This window comes from Gossypium arboreum, chromosome 8, assembly GCF_025698485.1.
Source record: "Gossypium arboreum isolate Shixiya-1 chromosome 8, ASM2569848v2, whole genome shotgun sequence".
NCBI lineage: Eukaryota > Viridiplantae > Streptophyta > Magnoliopsida > Malvales > Malvaceae > Gossypium > Gossypium arboreum.
The window spans coordinates 3,378,584-3,397,866 of record NC_069077.1 but is presented as its reverse complement, the minus strand read 5'-3'; the positions used below and the strand labels follow the sequence as shown (position 1 = coordinate 3,397,866).

At 36.2% G+C, this 19,283-nt stretch overlaps 1 long non-coding RNA gene across 1 annotated transcript; it reads right to left on the bottom strand.

The window, feature by feature from the left end:
• Positions 1-9,615: 9,615 nt before the first annotated feature.
• On the bottom strand, positions 9,616-17,631 carry LOC128279368 (uncharacterized). Its single transcript, XR_008269420.1, has 3 exons — positions 17,473-17,631; positions 16,512-16,553; positions 9,616-9,829 (listed from the first exon to the last, which is right to left on the bottom strand). It is a non-coding gene; the product is annotated as an uncharacterized LOC128279368 (long non-coding RNA).
• Positions 17,632-19,283: the final 1,652 nt, after the last annotated feature.

Genomic DNA, 19,283 nt, shown 5'->3' with positions numbered 1-19,283 from the left:
TAAATTTAGATAACAACCATTATCAATTATTCATTATTATTCAATAATAATAATAGAATAAATATTTTGATTAAAAGTAATTTTTATCTTTACTTCAAAAAATTTAAATGATTAACTTAATTTGTTCATAATTGGTGAGGATATTTAGTCAAATAATGATATTTTAAAGAGTTTACTTAACTGTTTTAAAGAGATATTACATTCAAAGTAGTTAAAGTGAGAAGTATTTCTTTTATTTTGTACTATAACAAGAGCAAAATTCAAGTGATTTACAATCCTCTTTATATTGAAAACTTGTTTTTTTTTAGTGTGTAAATTAGAGAGTTCAATTTAGTTCATTGAAAGGAACATTCATGAGTATTTTTATGTGATAAACAGTCATTATGAAAAGATTTAGTGAAAAAGTTGAATTTAGATAATTGTATAGGAAGTGAGGAAAATAGGTTGGAAAATGGGTTGATTATCTGAGATCTTATGTCAATTATTGACAAAGTATGAAAGTAATGGGAGGTTGTGAATTCTAAGTTTTGAACAAAATGCATCTGATTACTTAGAATATCCGTGGGACAAGAAAATCGGTGAAGAGAAGACTTCAGACGGAGATGGTCTAGAAAGCTAGGTTTGGTATGATCATAATTCAAGAATTGAAATTTGAAGAGCTTCCAAGTAATTAGGTTTAGAAGGTATGGATGGCCAAATGACTTTTTTTGACTTTATTTTTTCTCTTTTTTTAGTATTTCAGGAGAGATAATTGTTATCCTGTATAAATATTTAATCTCATACTCTTTAGAATTAATCGGAATAAATGATTGTTCGGATACAAATTAATTTGAATATTGTCCAAATTAATTCTAAATATGTATTTTATTATTTATAATTATAATTTTATTGATTGCAATAAAATAGAAAGAACATGCATGATAAAATAATACCTTTTTCTTTCGACCTAAGCTAAACTATAAATTATAAAATTTGCTAGGGTTGAATAAGAGAGCTTCCACTATTAAAGAGTTTATGGGCTAAAATCTGGTTTGCCGCCTCTGTAGGATGAAAGCTATCCCAGAAAACATATTGAGATGCATTGGAGCATGTTCCAATGGAGTGTTGATTGCATAGTATTGACGTTTCAAGCAATCCAGTCCCACAACAAGCTTTATTTTTTCAGTACATATCTGCAGTTAAAACTAATCTCATAAACTCTCATCTTTATTTTTTTTCTGTACATAACTTTAATTAAAGCAAAATAATATGAAATTTTCAATTTAAAGCAAAAAGTCATAAATCAATTTTATTAAACATAAAACTATTAAGTTTTTTATTCGATATACATAACTATTGAATTAACATCTAAGATAAATTTTATTGAAGAATGTACCCTAATTAAAAAACTAAAATAACATATAAATAGTAAAATCTAATTTAAGTTGATGGTGTTGCCGCTAATTCTTTAGAACAATATTCCTTGATTTTGGAACTCACATCACGCCAGCCAACAAATATTACTTCTTTAAAGCAATAATCTAGCATTGCCATAATTCCAGGACAACATTCTGCTGGAATTAAAACCTTGTGAAAATAAAAAGATTTTAACATATCATCAAAGCATTTGCCGTGAACATTTTCTACCAACAATTGATTACACTTATCTTCTCTTGGATCCCCCATTGGTGATTCTTTCGCCGGCGGCTCTGAATCATCTGGTGGTGGTGAGCTAAAAAATGGTGGAAAATTTAACAATGGTTGCAAAATTTGGTCTATTATCCATAGACAAGGAAACCGTGGTAAAAAATTATTAGGTTGTTCAGTTGAATGATAATCATTAATAGAAAATCCTTGATTGAACAATGTGGCTGAGAAAGATAAAACAAATAACGAAGTTAACAAGACACAATTCATATCTACGAAACTTTGAAAAGATTAATGAAATTGAAAGAAAGAAAATAGAATATAATTTTGTAATGCATATAACTAATAGAATAAGCATATATTTATAGCAAGAAAGTTTAATCTTATTTTTAAAATAATTATACCCCATATGAGATTTATAACAACCTTATCAAGTAAATAAAACCTAATTTTTGAAATGAAATAATTTAATGGAAATCATAACATCAACAAAAATTTCAAAAATTATATTTATAAATTAAATAAGTTTTTTACTAATTGAATAAAATTTATTGTCATCGGATGTGTGAATATAAAAGAAGAATTTGTTTACCATTGTTTATTCTAGTTGGCTAGTTGCAACATTTTCTTATCATTTACTTATTGTAACGCCCCAATTTTCGGGAATTCTGTGAATGTTGACAAAATTTCATGCTTTGATTTTGTCATTTGTGAGTGAAATTATGAAATAGGACCTACGTGAAAATGTTTGAAAATGCGATAGGCTAAATTGAAGTGGCCAAATAAATAGGAGTGCAAAATAGGAGGATTTGCATGATAAACCTCCCATTTTACATGAAGTGGCCAGCCATCATGTTGTTGTAGACAAAATGTACACTTGATATCCATAATTTATGGTACAAATTGATACAAATTGATAATGGGTTAGGTAAATGTTTCATGACAATGGATTAGGTAAATATTCCATGATAATGGGTTAGGTAAATGTTTCATGATAATGGGTTAGGTAAATGTTTCATGATAAGAATTACATGTCTTTTGTATTAAAGAATTAAATGGATGAAATATGAAGTTTTATTAAAAGAAAAAGGGGTGAAAAGAACAAAGTTTTGTCCATCTTTGTTCATCATAGCTGAAAGTTAGAGAAGAGAAAGAAGAGGAGAAAGCTCTTGAGTATTCGGTCATTAGGAGGAGGAAAATTGAAGGTAAGTTCTTGGTACCTTGCTTCTTATTTTGAGGTTTATGAGTTCATCTTGATTCTACCTTAACTCTTGAAGCATATTTTGGTTTTTAGTTGTGTTGTGAGCATTTAGTCATGAATTAAAATGAAGGAAATGATTGTTGTTTCATGTTCTTTTGATGAAAAATGGAAGATAGGTGAAGTTGAGCCAAACAAATGAACATGCATGTGCCTTAGATGTTAAAGGGAAAAATCAGCTAACATGTTGTGCTTTAAAATGATGAAATGGAGATTATACTTAAGTAAAATCATAGATATGTGATGATTGATTGGTGATATACATGTTTAAATAACAAGCATGCAAGTTAGGTGTGAAAGGGTGATTTGGTAATAAATCTGCTTGGGACAGCAGCAGTAACGTGACTTTGGAAAATCACCATAAATTGTGGGAGATGAGTTAGAAGCTGCATAAATTATGTAATTAAATCTTAATGAGTCTAGTTTCAAATGGAATAAACTAGAACATATTTTGAATTCTGTACAATGAGAAATTTGATTCGTAATGAAGAGTGGTCAGATTAGTCAAACAGTGAAACATGGGAAACTTTAAGAAAAATCTGGTATTGATTGGCCATACCAAAAATTCTGAAAATTTTATGGATAGAAGATATATGAGTCTATTTTCAGGGAAAATTAACGGCACTTGATTTGGATTTTCGTAGCTCCAGTTATAAATGATTTAGTGACTGTTGTTCAGGAAGACAGCTTGTAGTGAAATTATGATTATGTGGTAAACATTGACAAAAATTTGTTAATGAGTTGCTTATTGATTTCTTATAAGCTTACTATGATCTGTAGGTGTGGTTGGCCGAATATTGTAAGGGGTTAATCGTAGTTTATATTTGAATAGTTAGATTAACATGTTAGTAATCCAATTGTAGGCGGTTCGTGTGTGGATCTCACAAGATATCGTCATAAATGTGTGTAACTAACACCCTCTTTCTTAGTCTAGATCGGCAAAAGTCGAAAAGTCGAAATGCCGAAAACCGTATTTTGTAGATTTATGAGTGTGCGAATGCTCGTGAGGTAAATCGATTAATGTTTTTGGTAAGCTGCAATGTTTGGACCGCAAAGTGCATGATTTACGTGCCCTCGTTATTTTTGGGCTTAATGGGCCAAAATTGGAATGATTGGCCAACTGCCCAATTCGTAAGAACCCTCAAGAGTGATTCATTAGTACGTGAAAGGTAGGAATATGCATGAAAACCCTAAAATAGATAAATTACTGAAATACCTTTAAAAGTGGAAATTTTACGCTTTACCCGGGAGATAAATTACCAAATACCCTAGGGTTAAATTGACCTAAATGCATGTTTGATCGTTGTTATTTATCGCATGCCATGTTGTTATTATCGATGCATGGACCGGGATATTGACGGAGGAAGTACTGAAAGTGGCTTGTCCACGATTGGAGGCTTTGCCTCAATTTATCGTTAATCGAGCGATAAAAGTGCAAGCGTGGAGTGTTGGGCTGGGTGGGTTGAGCTATTCCCCACATGGAGTGTATGGCTGGTACGGGTGGAGTGTAGTGGTTGGTGGGTTGAGTAGTCTCCCCAAATGGGCTTGCATATGTTTACTGATGTTGCATGTATTTTGAAATGGGCCTATGGGCCATACTGTTATCTGAATAAGGGGCTAAGGCCCAGTTTATTGTAATCTGAAAAGGGCTCGCCCAAGACCATTGCATTTGAATGGGCTTAGGCCCAATGGGCTTGAGCTGACTTGGGCTTTGAATGGGTTTTCCTTACACACGAGTTTCCCAAACTCACCCTTCTTTAACCTTGCGGTGAGTCTTGATGTGGGTGACTTGGAGCCGGAGGGGATTCAGAGTGGCCATTGTGAACACTTTTGGGTTTGAAAAAGAGACTGGTTTTCTTAAGTTATTTTTAATTACTATTTAAGTTTTGGGTTGTAATAAGGCCATTTTAACTTTATTTTCTTCTTTGATTTTCTGAGATTATATTATTTTAAACAACTTTAAATTGATGGATAATAATAATTCAAATGGGCTAGACTTAGGGCACGATTTCAAAACGCTATTTTTTTAAATAACACGATGACACGAATATTCAATTTACCAAAGATAACCACTCAAAGAAATTTCAACTTGTTATAACCAAGTGTGGCAATGGATGTGGACATGTCTAGGATTGGATCCAATCGAGAGCTTGGTACTTAGCGACCTTCATGGCTCACCTCTTCGTTATGGATACCTACCGGTGCCCACTTCCATTCACTTGGTTAGTTTGACAAAATTCGGCTTTTTTAAAACACTAAAAAGGAACACGGGTTTTGACTTCAAAGTGGCATGTCGGATTCGCCTTAACGTCTGGCGGGTTTGGGGTGCTACACTTATAATATCATCCATCTAATTTTTTTTCCTTTGTGATTGTTAATCTATTTTAAAATTTTCCTTTTTAAAACAAATAAAATTTTCAAAAATCAAAAAATCATTAAAAGAGGAAAAGTAAATCAAATAAGTAGATAGATAAAATGATATAATCATGGTAATGACAATTTTTTAATTTAATTCAATTCACGAATTCAAAATTAAAAATTGTTTTCTAATTTCAAGTTTATTAAATTTTGATGACAACTATTGTAGAAGCCCAAATTGCCCGGGTCCGATTATATCAAAACCCAACCAAACCTCTAAATCTACTAAAACCCTTAACCCATGACCCATTTACATCTACCCAAACCCATTACAAAACCCAAATATTAAACCCAATTCAAAAGCTCATTAAGCCCCCCAAAAACCTAACCCCTCCCCCCCAAAAAAAAAAAAACCTAACCCCCCAAAAAAAAACCAAGAAACCCTAACCACCTAGCCACTTTTCCACTTGCCCCATTTTTCCTCCCATTTTTGATATCCATTGTCTACCACCACCACCTACAAAATAGAAAAACAAATAATAGAAAATCATGTAAAAGATGGCTATAAAAGGCCATTCGAAATCATGTAAGGAAGGGATTTTTAGAAAGATTGAAAAAGGAAAAAACACAAAAATCCCTTCAAATTTTGAACACAAAAAAAATATCAATAAAAATGTTGCATTTTTTCTTTTTTCCTCTTCTTTCGAATCTTTTTCTTTCTTTTTTGTATTGTTTTTTCTTTCTTTATATATACATATATTGTTAAGATTTTTTTCCGCCACCGTAGTGGTGGTTTGGCGCCGGTGTTGGCGCCGGTGATTTAGCGACGACCGACAATCGGCCATGATCGCCCCCTTGGCCGGATTTCCTTTCCCCCCTCTCTTCTCTCTTCTTTCCCCTTCTTTTTTTTTAGGTATTTTATATATATTATGTATATATTTTTTAATGCCATTAGTTATATATTTCTTATGTATATATTCTTAAATACTATTATATATACATATATATATATTTTAAATACCATATTGTGTATATATTATTATTACAAATTATTACTATTGCTAGTATTATTATAACTATTATTATATTAGTGTATATTTTATTTACATATGTATATATATATATATATATATATATTTGTACATATCATTATTTTATATTATTATTGTAAATTTTTATGTATATATTTTTTATGTACGTTTCCTAATATTTTCTTTTATTGTAGATATTATTATTATTATTATTACATACTTTTATTATATGCATATATATATATATGTATTTTTATGTACATATTATTATTTTATATTATTATTACCAAATATATCATTTTTCTATTTTATTATTAGTACATGATTTGTTTTATTTTGTAAATATCATTATTATTGTTATTCTAATATTCTAGTATTCCATGTTAATATTTTTCATTAATGATATCATTTTTTTAGTCCTTTATCTATTTTTAATTTCTCACTTTAGGAATATTTTTCTCATGTTTTAATTAATTTCAAAAATAAGGCAATGTACCGATTAAATATTGAGCCATCGATTTCATCGCTATGTTGGGTGAAATTCGTCGGCTTGTGTTAAAAAACGGGACACCCTTTCTAAAAAAATCGAAAACTAAAAATTCTCATTTTTCAATCGGATCACGATTAAATATTATATTGAACTCGTATCTTTGAAAATCAAGTCAACACATGTTTATGAGATACCAATTTTGGGCGTCGCGAGGGTGCTAATACCTTCCTCGTGCGTAACTGACTCCCGAACCCCAATTTTTCTCTAGACTTTCACGTAGACCTAAATTTGGCCTTCTTTTTGTTTTAAAATAATTTTATTAGGTGTCCGATCACACCTATAAAAAAGGATCGGTGGCGACTCCCCTTTTAAAAAAAAAACGAAAGTCGGTTTTTCAAATTTCCAATAAATTACCTCAATTAGCGACCGAAAGCTAAAAATTTTTTTTACGTCGCTACAGCTGGCGACTCCACTGGGGAGCCTTTTTGAGAGTCGAGTCGAATTAAACTCGCGTTGTCAAAATTTTCAAAGTTCCTTGTTCAAATTAACATTTAGTCGTGATCTTCAAATTTTTTGTTTTCAAAAAAATCATGCATTTGCATCGTGTTGTATATATTCTAACTTGTTTTATCCGGTTGTTTTTCAGCTTTAAATTTTTGTGATTTTAGTTTTGGTTTAGTTTTTTAAATAAAACGTAAAGGTTTGCAAGTTTCTCCCCACACACCGTGCACGTGCATTTTTGTTGCATAACATGAGCTCTATACCCGGGCTCCGTCCCTGTTTAAGTGAAAGTAAACACTACGCCTTCGTGAGTTAACTCGTCCCTCCGCACAGGCTAGTGAATACTTTCGGGTTACATATGACTTATGCTTTCGTGAGTTAACTTGTCCCTCCGCATAGGCATAAGTAAATGTAATCCCTCGAATTGAACTCGTGAGTCTGTGATGGGCTATGACCGAGGCTTCGTACTAATCTTAGCAGATGATAGTACGGACAATTCGAGTATCTATCTAGAACTAAAACCGCATATAATAAACTATACGAGCCACCTAACTAGAGCCATGCCGAACCTCCGCTCGTTTAGTAGTCACCGAAATAAGTACACGGGAAAAGCACATCTTACCTTCTATTTCTTTTACATTTGTGCTTCCTAAGCAAGGGAATCGAGTCCACTGGACCAAGTAGCTTAATTTGTTAGATTTTCCACAGTTTTTCTCTGTTTATATGTGTTGCGCTAACCAATGTCGTTTGTCTGTATTTTTATTTTTCATCATGCATCGAAGGCATCTTGTTAGGAAGGTGTTGATTAGAGATTGGTTGCCAAAAACGGGTTTCTAATAGAGGAGTCAATTATACGAGTGACCGAAACGTTGTGTAATACTCCTTTGATTAAGGAAATGCCTAAATAGGGGCTATCTTGAAATTAACACCAAATTTTTGCATATTCATTCATGACTGACATTCATTTGACATTCATGCATTCATTCATGCATTCATTCATACATTGCATATCCCATACTCGGTCGCCGAAGATAAAATATATAATTCGCAGTTGTAATACCACAATACTGGAACCACGTCATCCGTATAAAACGCGCCGACAAGCTAAAGTAATGGAGGCTAAATTCAATGAGAGAATTGAAAGGATGGAAAGGGCTCAAAAGGAATTACAAGAGCAACTGGCCAAATCGCAACAAGAAACGAGAGACCTAATGGTGAGATCTCGAGAGGAATCACTCGAGCAAAGAGATCAGATGGCCAAAATGATGGAGATGATGACAACTTTGGTCAAAGGAAAAGGACCCGTCAGAACCCCGATGTTATGGAACCTCACCAAGAATTCACCACGATCAGATCCACTCTATCCCCGGATTCACTCCACCACCCGCATATACAACACAAAGAGGGTATACTCAAGGGAACCCACAGTCTTGAAACAACGACCTATGCCACCTGCACCACCCACTAATCTGGGGCAAGGATTATTCGTGTCGAACCGAGGGCAAGCCCCACGATCCACTAGTTCCAGATCTGGACGACCCAACAGAGGTAGCCAAGTTGAAATTGGATAATCATGATGCAAAATATAGAAGTCTAGAGGAAAGACTCAAAGCAATAGAAGGCACTGAAGTCTTCTCCGCACTAGGTGCCAAAGAACTCAGTTTGGTACCTGATCTAATCTTGCCTCCGAAATTCAAGGCGCCTGATTTTGAAAAGTATGATGGGACAAGGTGCCCAAAAGCACATCTCATCATGTTCTATCGAAAAATGACCGGTTATGTGAACGAGGATAGGCTACTCATACATTGCTTTCAAGATAGTCTAACAGGGTCAGCTCTTCGGTGGTACAACCAACTTAGTAGAGAAAAGATTCGATCCTGGAAGGACTTGGCATCTGCATTCTGTGAGCAGTACAAGCATGTATCAGACATGGTGCCAGACCGGATGACTGTAGCACCCCAAACCCGGCCCAGAAGTTATGGCCGGATCCGGCATGCCACATCAAAACGTAAAAAAAAAAATTCCATTCTAAGTCCAGAAAATCGTACTTGATGTTCAAAAGATTAATTCATTAAGGGTTAAAGTAAAGGAAGTCATGCACCGGTAGGAAACCGGAAAAGAGGTGGTGAGTCCATCGGATCGCTAAGTACCAAGCTCCTTCGGATCCAATCCTAGACATGCATACCGCCATTGCCACACCTTAACGTCATGGATATTTCTAGGAAACCGATTTGATTAAGTCATTTTTAGGAAAAGTGATTAATTTTGGAAAATACTTTCATTGCGGAAGCTTTGCTTGTTGTCGTGTTATTTTGAAATCAACTGTTGTTTTTGAAAACGCGCCCTAAAGCTATCCAATTTCAACAGTTAAAATAAATATTATCTATCTTAATAAACATATAAAAACCATCAAAAATAAATAAGCGGCCTTATTACATTTAAAAACCCAAAACTTCAAACGGAAATAAAAGGATGTCCAGTTCATTAGAAGAAAATCAAACTTTCAGAACGGGTGGCCACTCCGAATTCCCTCACAGCTCCAAGCCCACTATGGTTGGGGATTTCCTGCGTGGATGAAAATAAAAGGGGTGAGTTTGGGGAAACTCAGTGTGTAAGGAAAACCCATTCAAAGCCCAAGTCAGCTCAAGCCTATTGGGCCTAAGCCCATTTAGGTAACAGTGGTATTGGGCCAGAGCCCTTTTCAGATTACAATAAACTGGGCCTTAGCCCTTATTCAGATAATAATGATGGCCCATAGGCCCATTTCAAAATACATGCAACATCAATAACATATGCAAACCCATTTGGGGAGACTACTCAACCCACCAACCACTACACTCCACCCGTACCAGCCATACACTCCATGTGGGGATAGCTCAACCCACTCAGCCCAACACTCCACAGTTGCAGCATTGCTGCTCAGTTAATAGTAAATTGAGGCAAAGCCTCCAGTACGTGGACAAGCCACTTTCAGTACTTCCTCCGTCAATATCCCAGTCCCATGCATCAGATAATAACAACATGGCATGCAGTAAATAACAACAGTCAAACATGCATTTAAGTCATTTAAACCCTGGGGTATTTCGATAATTTATCTCCTAGGGGTAAAACTGTAAATTTTTCACTTTTAAAGGTATTTCAGTAATTTATCTATTTTAGGGTTTTTCATGCATATTCCTACCTTTCACGTACTATAGAATCACGTATCGAGGGTTCTTACCGAATTGGGCCCGTTGGCCCATCATTCCAATTTTGGCCCACTAGGCCCAAAAATATCGAGGGCACAGAAATCATGCACTTTGCAGTCCAAACATTGTAACTTCCCAAAAACATTAATCGATTTACCTCACGAGCATTCGCACACTCGCAAATCTACAAAATACCGGTTTTCAACATTTCGGCTTTTCGACTTTTGCCGATCTAGACTAAGAAAGAGGGTGTTAGTTACACACTGCTTTGCGACGATATCTTGTGACGAGATCCACACACGAACCGCCTACAATTGGATTACTAACACGTTAATCTAACTATTCAAATACAAACTACATATTAACCCCTTACAATATTCGGCCAACCACACCTACAGATCATTGTAAGCTTATAAGAAAACAATAAGCAACTCATTAACAAATTTTTGTCAATGTTTACCACATAATCATAATTTCACTGCAAGCTGTCTTCCTGAGCAACTGTCACTAAATCATTTATAAATGGAGCTACGAAACTCCAAATCAAGTTCCGTTAATTTTCCTTGAAAATAGACTCATATATCTTCTATTCATAAAATTTTCAGAATTTTTGGTTTAGCCAATCAATACCAGATTTTGCTTAAAGTTTCCCATGTTTCACTGTTTGACTAATCTGACCACTCTTCATTACGAATCAAATTTCTCATTGTACAGAATTCAAAATATGTTCTTGTTTATTTCATTAGAAACTAGACTCAATAAGCTTTAATTACATAATTTATTCAGCTTCTAATTCATCTCCCACAATTTATGGTGATTTTCCAAAGTCACGTTACTGCTGCTGTCCCAAGCAGATTTATTACCAAATCACTCTTTCATACACCTATCTTGCATGCATGTTATTTAAACATGTATATCACCAATCAATCATCACATATCTATGATTTTTACTTAAGCATAATCTTCATTTCATCATTTCAAAGCACAACATGTTAGCCGATTTTTCCCTTTAGCATCTAAGGCACATGCATGCTCATTTGTTTGGCTCAACTTCACATATCTTCCATTTTTCATCAAAAGAACATGAAACAACAACCATTTCCTTCATTTTAATTCATGACTAAATGCTCACAACACAACTAAAAACCAAAATATGCTTCAAGAGTTAAGGTAGAATCAAGAAGAACTCATGAACCTCAAAATAGAAGCAAGGTACCAAGAACTTACCTTCAATTTTCCTCCTCCTAATGACCGAATACTCAAGAGCTTTCTCCTCTCCTTTCTCTTCTCTAACTTTCAGCTATGATGAACAAAGATGGACAAAACTTTGTTCTTTCCACCCCTTTTCTTTTAATAAAACTTCATATTTCATCCATTTAATTCTTTAATACAAAAGACATGATATTCTTATCATGAAACATTTACCTAACCCATTATCATGAAACATTTACCTAACCCATTATCATGGAACATTTACCTAACCCATTATCATGGAACATTTACCTAACCTATTATCAATTTGTATCAATTTGTACCATAAATTATGGATATCAAGTGTACATTTTGTCTACAACAACATGATGGCTGGCCACTTTATGTAAATGGGAGGTTTGTCATGCAAATCCTCCTATTTTGCACTCCTATTTATTTGGCCACTTCAATTTAGCCTATAGCATTTTCAAACATTTTCACATAGGTCCTATTTCATAATTTCACCCCCTTTTTCTTATGGAACAAAAATTAACTAAAATTGTCGGGTTCTATCTTAAGTTTGGGCTTTCTAGAGGCCCACTAACATAATTAAACCTATGCCAACATTCACAGATTCCCAAAATTGGGGCGTTATAACTCTACCCTCCTTAAAGAAATTTCGTCCTCGAAATTTACCTAATCCAAACAGATGAGGGTATTGTGTTGCATCATCTCTTCTGCTCCCAAACTCGAAGTTTCCTTCCTTAACTTGTTGAAAACGAGCGACCAAAGACTCATCGTTCAACTGCTTTTTCCTTAATCTAATCTACCGTGTTGGCCTCACTTGCAACTCACCAACAGACTTCCATCATCATCTGACTCAGACGAGCAAACATTGCTCTCGGATCGACTGACTTTCACGACTTAGAGCATCGGCTACCACATTAGCCTTGCTTGGGTGATACTCGATCGAGCAGTCATAATCCTTAAGCAACTCAATCCATCTCCTTTGCCTAAGGTTCAGCTCCTTCTAAGTCAACAAATACTTAAGACTCTTATGGTCGGTGTATATAATACACCTTTCTCCGCATAAGTAATGTCTCCAAATCTTAAGTGCAAATATTATCGCGCCAACTCTAAATCATGAGTCAAATAGTTTCCCTCATGAGGCTTAAGCTATCGTGATGCATATGCAACCACCTTACCCTCTTGCATTAACACGCAACCCAAACCCACGTGTGATGCGTCCATCGCACACAAAAAATCATTCCTGCACTCATTTGAATTAACACAGTGCTTCAATGTAACTTTCTTCAACTTCTCAAAAGCTTCTTGCTGCTTCTTAGTCCATGCAAACGGTACTCCTTTCCTTATGAGTTTTTTCAGAGGTGCTGCCATAACAGAAAAACCTTCTACAAACCTTCTGTAGTATCCTGCCAGTCCTAGGAAACTCCGTATTTCTGACACCGTCCTAGGTGGCTTCCACTCCAAAATTGTTTTAATCTTTCGAGGGTCCACCTTAATCCCTTCAGCAGAGACCGCATATCCTAAGAAGGTTACCTCCCTCAACCAAAGTTCAGACTTGTTGAACTTCACAAAGAGTTCCTTCTCCCTTAACACTTGTAGCACTATACGGAGATGCTCATCATGTTTCGCTTCAGTTTCAGAATATACCAGGATATCGTCAATAAAGACGACTACAAACTTATCCAAAAATGCTTGGAACACACGATTCATCAGATCCATAAACGCTGTAGGAGCATTCGTTAGTCCAAATGGCATAACCAGAAACTCATAATGACCATACTGAGTCCTGAATGTCATCTTTTGGATATTTGCCTCCTTGACCCTTAACTGATGATATCCAGATCGAAGGTCGATCTTGAAAAATACAGAAGCTCCTCTATGCTGGTCGAATAGATCGTCAATCCTTGGCAATGGATACTTATTCTTAATCGTCAGTTTGTTCAACTGGCGATAATCAATGCACATCCGCATCGTACCATCCTTCTTTTTCACGAATAGCACTGGTGCTCCCCATGGAGACACGCTTGGCCTAATAAAGTCCTTATCCAACAACTCTTGAATTTGAGCCTTTAACTCCACTAACTCCTTCGGTGCCATTCTATACGGTGCGATGGACACAGCGCCATTCCAGGCAACAAGTCTATTCCAAACTCAACTTCTCGATTCGGAGGCAATCTTGGAAGCTCCTCTAGAAAAACATCTTGAACCTCCTTTACGGTCCTAACCTTATCTACTATCAGTCCTTCCTCTTCCGACTAACTTACAAATACCAATTAGGCCTCACAACCTTTCCGAATCCACTTTTTGGCTCTTAATGCCGACACTACTTTGGACAAATAATCCCTTCTCTCACCTATCACCATAACCTCATCATCCTTTGTAGTTCTTAACACCATTCGTTTAGCAGCACAATCCAGAGTTGCCTTATGCTTAACAAGCCAATCCATTCCTAGAATGAGGTCAAACTCTCCGAATGGTAACTCCATCAGATCTCCAGGAAAAATCCTACCTTGAGTTTCTAAGGGTACATCCTTATATAGTTTGTTTACCCTAACCGAGTTATCCAAAGGGACTTAGTACAGATACCCCACTCACAATCTCCTCAGAGCAGTCCAAGTCGTCCATAATCCGTTCTGTGGCCTCCAACCAATATTCCGCCACATTCGGGGCTATACCAGACATGCCCTTAAAGATCTCCGTTCCGTTAGTCCCGAAGTCATTCAGAAATAGATCCCTGAATTTCGTTGCCTGAACTTGCTCAGGTAACCCTTTCCAGAACACGAAGCATTGCCTGTGACAGGGCATCATCCTCGGCGGCCCTATCATACGGCCCATTCTCATCCGTCGGTGGTGGTCGTGCTACTCCAGTGGGTATGTGTTCAGAAGACGAAGTTCCAGCTTGAGTACTACCTCGGCCTCGACCACGGCTTCTTCCCCGAGTAGCTCTCGTACTCATATCGATTTATCTTGATTACGAATTTTTATGCATCAATTCAATATTCCAGTGTTTATTACAGATGTTTTATGAATCAGACAGTAATTCAAAGTTTGTTTTCGTAGAATCGAAGTCTAGCTACAGTTTCAGTCTCTTATCAGATTTTCCTATGTTCAGAATCATCCTATCTAGAGTATCCTAGTAGGGTTTCAGTACAGACAGATAATTCAGGAAAATATTCAGAAAAAATTCAGAATACTTACAGACTTGAACCGGAGATTCAGAATGCCACCTTCTAAAGATCTAAATTTTGAAAATCAAGTTTTTCGCATTCTTTATAAAATTTTTGCTTTCAAAAATCTTTGTTTTTGTAAACCCATTCTACAGCCGAGTTGTTGTAACCTAGGCTCTGATACCACTAAATGTAGCACCCCAAACCCAGCCCAGAAGTTATGGCCGGATCCGGCATGCCACATCAAAACGTAAAAAAAAATTTTCCATTCTAAGTCCAGAAAATCGTACTTGATGTTCAAAAGATTAATTCATTAAGGGTTAAAGTGAAAGGAAGTCACCACCGTAGGAAACCGAAAAGAGGTGGTGAGTCCATCGGATCGCTATACCAAGCTCCTTCGGATCCAATCCTAGACATGCATACCGCCATTGCCACACCTTAACGTCATGGATATTTCTAGGAAACCGATTTGACTAAGTCATTTTTAGGAAAAGTGATTAATTTTGGAAAATACTTTCATTGCGGAAGCTTTGCTTGTTGTCGTGTTATTTTGAAATCAACTGTTGTTTTTGAAAACGCGCCCTAAACTATCCAATTTCAACAGTTAAAATAAATATTATCTATCTTAATAAAACATATAAAAACCATCAAAAATAAATAAGCGGCCTTATTACATTTACAAACCCAAAACTTCAAACGTAAATAAAAGGATGTCCAGTTCACCGTAAGAAAATCAAACTTTCGAACGGTGGCCACTCCGAATTCCCTCACGACTCCAAGCCCACTATGGTTGGGGATTTCTGCGTGGATGAAAATAAAAGGGTGAGTTTGGGAAACTCGGTGTAAGGAAAACCCATTCAAAGCCCAAGTCACTCAAGCCTATTGGGCCTAAGCCCATTTAGGTAATAGTGGTATTGGGCCGAGCCCTTTCAGACATAATAAACCGGCTTTAGCCCCTTATTCAGATAATGATATGGCCCATAGGCCCATTTCAAAATACATGCAACATCAATAACATATGCAAACCCATTTGGGAGAATACTCAACCCACCAACCACTACACTCCACCCGTACCAGCCATACACTCCATGTGGGATAGCTCAACCCACCCAAATTTAACACTCCACAGCTTGCAAAGATTGTCGCCGCTATCAAAGAATTGAGGCAAAGCCTCCAAGACGTGGACAAGCCACTTTCAAGACTTCCTCCGTCAATATCCCATCCCATGCATCGATAATAACAACATGGCATGCAGAAATAACAACAAATCAAACATGCATTTAAGTCAATTTAACCCTAGGGGTATTTCGGTAATTTATCTCCTAGGGGTAAAATCAGAATTTTTCACTTTTAAAGGTATTTCAGAATTTATCTATTTTAGGGTTTTTCATGCATATTCCTACCTTTCACGTACTACAGAATCACGTACCGAGGGTTCTTACCGAATTGGGCCCGTTGGCCCATCATTCCAATTTTGGCCCATTAGGCCCAAAAATATCGAGGGCACAGAAATCATGCACTTTGCAGTCCAAACATTGTAACTTCCCAAAAACATTAATCGATTTACCTCACGAGCATTCGCACACTCGCAAATCTACAAAATACCGGTTTTCAACATTTCGACTTTTCGACTTTTGCCGATCTAGACTAAGAAAGAGGGTGTTAGTTACACACCTATTTGCGACGATATGCTGACGAGATCCACACACGAACCGCCTACAATTGGATTACTAACACGTTAATCTAACTATTCAAATACAAACTACATATTAACCCCTTACAATATTCGGCCAACCACACCTACAGATCATTGTAAGCTTATAAGAAAACAATAAGCAACTCATTAACAAATTTTTGTCAATGTTTACCACATAATCATAATTTCACTGCAAGCTGTCTTCCTGAGCAACAGTCACTAAATCATTTATAAATGGAGCTACGAAACTCCAAATCAAGTTCCGTTAATTTTCCTTGAAAATAGACTCATATATCTTCTATCCATAAAATTTTCAGAATTTTTGGTTTAGCCAATCAATACCATATTTTTCTCAAAGTTTCCCATGTTTCACTGTTTGACTAATCTGACCACTCTTCATTACGAATCAAATTTCTCATTGTACAGAATTCAAAATATGTTCTTGTTTATTTCATTAGAAACTAGACTCAATAAGCTTTAATTACATAATTTATTCAGCTTCTAATTCATCTCCCACAATTTATGGTGAGTTTCCAAAGTCACGTTACTGCTGCTGTCCCAAGCAGATTTATTACCAAATCACTCTTTCATACACCTATCTTGCATGCATGTTATTTAAACATGTATATCACCAATCAATCATCACATATCTATGATTTTTACTTAAGCATAATCTCCATTTCATCATTTCAAAGCACAACATGTTAGCCGATTTTTCCCTTTAGCATCTAAGGCACATACATGCTCATTTGTTTGGCTCAACTTCACATATCTTCCATTTTTCATCAAAAGAACATGAAACAACAACCATTTGCTTCATTTTAATTCATGACTAAATGCTCACAACACAACCAAAAACTAAAATATGCTTCAAGAGTTAAGGTAGAATCAAGAAGAACTCATGAACCTCAAAATAGAAGCAAGGTACCAAGAACTTACCTTCAATTTTCCTCCTCCTAATGACCGAATACTCAAGAGCTTTCTCCTCTCCTTTCTCTTCTCTAACTTTCAGCTATGATGAACAAAGATGGACAAAACTTTGTTCTTTTCACCCATTTTTCTTTTAATAAAACTTCATATTTCATCCATTTAATTCTTTAATACAAAAGACATGATATTCTTATCATGAAACATTTACCTAACCCATTATCATGAAACATTTACCTAACCCATTATCATGGAACATTTACCTAACCCATTATCATGGAACATTTACCTAACCTATTATCAATTTGTATCAATTTGTACCATAAATTATGGATATCAAGTGTACATTTTGTCTACAACAACATGATGGCTGGCCACTTTATGTAAAATGGGAGGTTTGTCACGCAAATCCTCCTATTTTGCACTTCTATTTATTTGGCCACTTCAATTTAGCCTATAACATTTTCAAACATTTTCACATAGGTCCTATTTCATAATTTCACCCCCTTTTTCTTATGGAACAAAAATTAACTAAAATTGTCAGGTTCTATCTTAAGTTTGGGCTTTCTAGAGGCCCACTAGCATAATTAAACCTATGCCAACATTCACAGGGTTCCCGAAAATTTGGGCGTTACAATGACCTTGCAAATGATGGAGAAAAAGCCATCAGAGACTTTCAGACAGTATGCGCAGAGATGGAGAGACATCTCAGCCCAAGTGGAAACCCCACTAACAAAAACGGAGATAACCGTTCTCTTTATCAACACCTTAAAGGCGCCATTTTATGACAAACTAGTGGGAAGTGCCACGAAGGAGTTTGCGGATATTGTAATATCTGGTGAGTTCATAAAGAATGCCGTCAAGAGCGGTAGAATGGAAGGTTCAGAAGGTTCAAAAAGGGTAGCGCCTATGAAGAAGAAGGAACCAGAAGCCCATATGGTGGGAATGGGAAACCGTTATGCCCCTAATCCATATCCAAATCAACCCTAACCTCGAAATTATCCACCTCTAAATTTCTATTATCCTCCCAAACCCCTTATTACCAAGCACCACCTTATTCCTATCTCGTTTACGCCACGAACAGCCAAAGACCTATCACCTCATTCCCACAAAACACTATACCCGTTCAAAGCCAACCCAGAAATAAACTAAGACCAGCAAGGCCTAATCCCGAGAGACCACAGTTTACTCCCATCCCTGTGTCGTATGGGGAATTGTACCCAAAACTTTTGGAGAAACAGTTAATATCCCCCCATTACATGGCACCCCTTAAACCTCCATACCCGAAATAGTACGATCTAAACGCTAGTTGTGCATACCATGCCGGGAACCAGGGGCATTCTACTGAGAACTGTCTTGCTTTCAAGAGGAGAGTTCAAGGACTCATTGATGCGGGCATTTTGCGATTTGATGGTACTGGCAGTACAACTGGGAATCCATTCCCAAACCACACTGAAGGGAATGTGAGCGCAGTAGGAGAGGAAAAAGAACGGCAAAGTAGAAGATGGGTTTCTGAAATAAGAACACCTCTACAGAAAATCTGGGAGGTACTAGTTGAAAAAGAGTTGCTCTATCGTCTTGACGGAGTATTCGAAGGAAAAGATGCAAAAGGTCACAGTTTTTGTGAGTTTCATGGCGTTGGAGGGTACGATTTTCAGTCCTGCGATGAGTTCAGAGGATTACTGCAAAGTATGATGGATAACAAGGAGATTTGGATCTTTTATAAAAGCGAGGAGGCCAATAGAGGAGAAATATGCGCTTCTGACAATCAATCATCAGGTTTCCCATATAGCGCTGACCGACCGTTAATAATTTATTATGAC